Source organism: Panulirus ornatus, chromosome 33 (genome assembly GCF_036320965.1).
Source record: "Panulirus ornatus isolate Po-2019 chromosome 33, ASM3632096v1, whole genome shotgun sequence".
Lineage (NCBI taxonomy): Eukaryota > Metazoa > Arthropoda > Malacostraca > Decapoda > Palinuridae > Panulirus > Panulirus ornatus.
The window spans coordinates 8,559,099-8,565,098 of record NC_092256.1 but is presented as its reverse complement, the minus strand read 5'-3'; positions in this window follow the sequence as shown (position 1 = coordinate 8,565,098).

The window sequence follows — 6,000 nt, the reverse complement described above, 5'->3', positions numbered from 1 at the left end:
ACTTGGATTCAGGTCTCCGAAGATTACAAAACCCGTCTTTTCCCTCGTATACCATTCTGCAGCTCAACAAGACGCATGTAATTTGACCTTTACCACCGACGGGTAAAATTTCGCACCAAGTGATATTGAAACTAATTTGCCGCCTGTAAGGCCACTCCATCAGTTTGTTTATGTCATCTTATAACTATAGACGTTCCATTTTCTGTTGTAGCCTCATTCATGATGTTATCATCACCTGCGACAAGTGATAAAGAGAACTGGTCCCAAGATTAATCCCTGTGGCACTCCACTTTTCACAGCTAACCATGCTGAGGCTTGACCAATGATAACTTCTCTGTTTACGGCCAGTCAACCAATTTCTAACCATCTACTTGTGCGAATAATCTTTGACGCGAGACTTCATCAAATATTTATTGAATATCTAAACAAGTGACATCAGGTTCTAACTTTCATCCTCCATGTTGATATAATTTGAGGAATGGAGCAAATCAGCAAAAATGGAAACCACGCTGAAAATTGATGATCAAATGTTGATCCTGTATATGATTTACAGACTTTAATGATGGGTATTATAAATTACCAACCACAGACGTCAAACTATCTGGGCGATAGTTTCGCGCAGGAAGAACACCAATGGCAAACTTTTAATCTTCGAGAAAGTTTCATAAAGTAAGTGACATTGAAAAGAACAGACAAGGGCTTCACTTATATCTAGCTTTCATTGTTCTTGAATGAACCTTATGAGGAAGTCGCTTCTTCGTTACTCTCATTTCATTTAATGCTAATAAGTATATCCTGAATGACAGTATGATGCAAAATGTTCTCATCTGATGGCAATGGGAGCAGCTTCGTGTCTTCAATGGTAAAAGACAGATAAAAAAAAGAGGTTGTGGGTTGAAGAAAAGTGGGTTTTATGAGAGAGGGTATTGGGAGAATGGTGAGGGTGGATGAGAGGAGTAGAGCAGCGAGGTAGATGAAGGGATGGGGCAGAATGATGAGGATAGATGAAGTCATGGGAGTACATGGCAAGGACGGATAACAGACCACCACGGATAACAGACCAACTGATGCTGCATAAGAAAGTTACCTGCATTTTGAGGCAATGTGTGGCAGGAACAGGATAGTGAAACCTGACGACACGTCTCCTCACACACCTCGCCCTATGGTTCAAGAACTACCAGCAGGAGAAACAGAGATGAGGAGAGATACCGTGTCGTGTGAGGAGGGACGTACTGCCACGGATAATACGAACGGGAAACACTTCCCAACCAGTTGTACAAGCGGCTGCGCTGTGGCTGGACTCTGGAAAAGACAGACGGGGTGGAGGAGACGCATCTTAACGTAAGATCATTCAGTGACAGAAAACATCACTGAACTATTTGTCTCGCCTTTGTCCTGAGGAAGTTCATTCCATGAGTACCACTGTTCAGTTAGAAAATATCAAAGCCCATGTTGTTTATCCATCTCTTTCCCTTTACCTTCATATCCTTTTTTCTTCTGGTCATTGAATCAAAAGAAGACATTCTCCTATGCTATGATGTCGAGATTTCTCAGTGTTCTACAACTTTCTATATAAGACTACCATGAAGTCTTGGCTGTTTTCTTTCCCGAATGAAAAATGGTTGGCCTCTCTCTGCGTCTTTTCTCATCCAGGTCATATGTGAGTGAGAGAATTAAGTTTTGTTGCTCTTCTCAGAATTCGTTCTACTCTGTCCTCATTCTGGCGACTATGAACTGAGCAGCGTGGTTGGTGAGGTCTCATGAGGGTCTCATGATGAGTGTGTATCGAGTCCTTAGCTATGTGGTTAATGGACATGATACTCATTACCCGGCTGGACCAACTGTACAATGCTAGGCTTGGTCAGCCATATCTGAGGTCATCACAGATATCAGCCATATCTGAGGTCATTACAGATATCAGCCATATTTGAGGTCATCACAGATATCAGCAATATCTGAGGTCGTCACAGATATCAGCCATACTTGAGGTCATCACAGATATCAGCCATATTTGAGGTCATGACAGATATCAGCAATATCTGAGGTCGTCACAGATATCAGCCATATCTGAGGTCATCACAGATATCAGCAATATCTGAGGTCGTCACAGATATCAGCCATATTTGAGGTCATCACAGATATCAGCCATATTTGAGGTCATCACAGATATCAGCCATATTTGAGGTCATGACAGATATCAGCCATATTTGAGGTCATCACAGATATCAGCCATATCTGAGGTCACCACAGATCTCATTATTCCACGGTTTCTCCCATCTTTAACATCTGCTAATGGTTCACCAGGCAGCTTGTCTTCGTGATTTACATGAAGGGAGTGGGGAGGACAGTGAGAGTGGATGAGGGGAGTGGGGAGGACAGTTAGAGTGGATGAGGGGAGTGGGGAGGACAGTGAGAGTGGATGAGGGGAGTGGGGAGGACAGTGAGAGTGGATGAGGGGAGTGGGGAGGACAGTTAGAGTGGATGAGGGGAGTGGGGAGGACAGTGAGAGTGGATGAGGGGAGTGGGGAGGACAGTGAGAGTGGATGAGGGGAGTGGGGAGGACAGTGAGAGTGGATGAGGGGAGTGGGGAGGACAGTGAGAGTGGATGAGGGGAGTGGGGAGGACAGTTAGAGTGGATGAGGGGAGTGGGGAGGACAGTGAGAGTGGATGAGGGGAGTGGGGAGGACAGTTAGAGTGGATGAGGGGAGTGGGGAGGACAGTTAGAGTGGATGAGGGGAGTGGGGAGGACAGTGAGAGTGGATGAGGGGAGTGGGGAGGACAGTTAGAGTGGATGAGGGGAGTGGGGAGGACAGTTAGAGTGGATGAGGGGAGTGGGAGGACAGTTAGAGTGGATGAGGGGAGTGGGAGGACAGTGAGAGTGGATGAGGGGAGTGGGGAGGACAGTGAGAGTGGATGAGGGGAGTGGGGAGGACAGTGAGAGTGGATGAGGGAGTGGGGAGGACAGTGAGAGTGGATGAGGGGAGTGGGGAGGACAGTTAGAGTGGATGAGGGGAGTGGGGAGGACAGTGAGAGTGGATGAGGGGACTGGGGAGGACAGTGAGAGTGGATGAGGGGAGTGGGGAGGACAGTGAGAGTGGATGAGGGGAGTGGGGAGGACAGTGAGAGTGGATGAGGGGAGTGGGGAGGACAGTGAGAGTGGATGAGGGGACTGGGGAGGACAGTGAGAGTGGATGAGGGGACTGGGGAGGACAGTGAGAGTGGATGAGGGGACTGGGGAGGACAGTGAGAGTGGATGAGGGGAGGACGGTGGGGAGTGAATGAGGAGCGGTGAGGATGCTGGGTTGGGTGAAGGAAGTGGGGAGGGTAACGCAGTGAGTGAAGGGAGTAGGAGGGTGACGCACTGGGTGAAAGAAGTGGGGAGGATAACGCACTGGGTGAAGGAAATGGGGAGAGTGACGAACTGGGTGAAGGAAGTGGGGAGGGTGACGTACTGGGTGAAGGAAGTGGGGAGGGTGACGTCCTGGGTGAAGGAAATGGGGAGAGTGACGAACTGGGTGAAGGAAGTGGGGAGGGTGACGCACTGGGTGAAGGAAATGGGGAGAATGACGAACTGGGTGAAGGAAGTGGGGAGGGTGACGCACTGGGTGAAGGAAGTGGGGAGGGTGACGTCCTGGGTGAAGGAAATGGGGAGAGTGACGAACTGGGTGAAGGAAGTGGGGAGGATAACGCACTGGGTGAAGGAAATGGGGAGAGTGACGAACTGGGTGAAGGAAGTGGGGAGGGTGACGCACTGGGTGAAGGAAGTGGGGAGGGTGACGTACTGGGTGAAGGAAGCGGAAAGGATGGCGAGTTGGATGTAAGAAGTGGGGAGGATGGTGGATTAGTTGAGAGAGAGAGAGAGAGAGAGAGAGAGAGAGAGAGAGAGAGAGAGAGAGAGAGAGAGAGAGAGAGAGAGAGAGAGAGAGAGAATAATAATAAAGTAAGGACCAGGAAGGGTGGAGGTAGTGGGGCTGGGTTGAGAGGTCTGGTCGTCATGGCTGACACACTGGACATTTTACAGCCAAACCTTTGATGTCTTTGTCTCTTTTCACAATATCTATTTTCTTTCAAATTGCATGTTTGTTTTTCCTTCGACAAAACTGTGAAAAAGAGAGGACGAAAAATGTGTTTTTTTTTTGTGTACGTGTGTATTTTGTGCGCTTGTTGGCATATGTTTTTTAAGTGTGTACGTGTGTGTACTTACCTAATGATACAGGATGGTGATGGTGGGTGGGGGTGTGTTTTGCACGGGTGGGAGCCTTACGAGTGTAGACCCATACCTGTCTGTACCTACGGGAAGGAAGCTCTCAAAACCCCCTGGGGTCTCGCCTCTTAGCCTTGCCTTATCTTCATATAGATCCTTCAATTTTCCAATGGTGGTTGCGTCATATTTCCCTCTCACTCAGCTTGGTCCTCGATCGAGTCCACACCTCCGCTGCTTGAGGAAGTGTTTCCTTCCCGTCACACCAGACACTTGCGTGAGCTCCGGTGATGTCGTCTTCGATGTTACGACCGTTCCAATACAATAAAGATCCTTGTCCTCTCCCCTTGCACCAGCCATGTTAGCTTCATGGGGTTAAATCCTCCGTCTCTCGTCGTATCACAAGATCCAGTACCTTCGTCTTGGAGTTATAATGTTTCCCTTAACTTTCTCTATTTTTCATTTTAATGTGGGAAGAATAACGGGCGGGGCGCTTCTCCCCTCCTCCCCGAGCGGTTCATTCCATTCAGTTCTTGTACTGTTCTGGATGTATTCCTTTGGATCCTCTCCATCAACTCTGTGTGGCTCGTCAAGTGAGAAGACCTTACCGTGCGTCGTGTGTATCTGTGTAAGTATCTCTTCACAGTCCATAGTGTTGAGGGGAACTTTGACAGTGGTCAAAATTTAGTTGGTTTCCCTCACGATACTTTCCATACGTCGGTCTGGTAACCAGTTCGGCGCACGTCACCTCCTACCTTCATCTCGCGGTATGACGCTTGTAATTCACTTTCTCCAATTTGGTCATTTTCTCCGACTCATATTTATAAGCTATGATGTGTCCAACCACTTTCTCCGTCTTGCCCCAGTCCCTTGGCAAGTTTTCTCGGACCCCTGTCGCTTCGCACTTCCTTCATGACGTCATCATCAACAAACATATTCAGATACGATTCAACCTCGTTTGGCAAGTCACACATATCAGGGAAAGTTATGGCTCCAGCTTGAGAAGGATACCCTCCGAAGTTACGGAGCTGTTAACCCACTTGAGCAGCACCCCCGTCCCCTCCGATCCCAGCTTGGACGTTTATTTCATCATCTGTTGTCGGTGGGGGACAGCATCAAAGGCTTTCTGACACTCCAAGAATACATACAATCCACACATTCATCTCTCTCTCTAGGACGGCGGTTAATGACTCAAAACTGAGTCTCGTGTGGTCTGCGGCAGACAGTGTAGGATATTTTTTCTGTACACACTCTACGAAATTGTGCCTCCATGACTTTTTTTTTTTTTTCTCCACGAGAATTCAAATTCTCCCAGTCTGTTTCTCTGTGAATGAAATCCTCCGTCATTAAAAACTTTACCAATTCTGAGGATTTTGTACCATCCTGATTCTTCTTTTAGAGTTATCTCTCTCTATAATGGTCACGGTTCACTGATAGTCTCTGAAGGCTTATGAATTAAGAGGAACACTTCTCAATTCCTTCTTAAAGTCACCTTTTCCATTACGTACTGTTTGTATGGATCTTCCAATATTTCCCGTATAGCTGTCCTTTATTAAGAGGGCAAATCCTCGTCCTCCTTTATCATCTTTTTCTCTTCTTATTACAATGTATTTCTCAAGACAAATCAGGTTTGATTCTATCTCTTTGGTAAGTCTAGTTTCCACCACTCCTACAACATCAGGTTTGTTTTCCCTAATGCTGTCCTTGAACTTCAACTCCTTTCCATTTATCACCAGTCCATCTGCGTTTGTGTCCATTTTCTTGAACCTGATATTCGCATCATTCACATTCTTGACCTC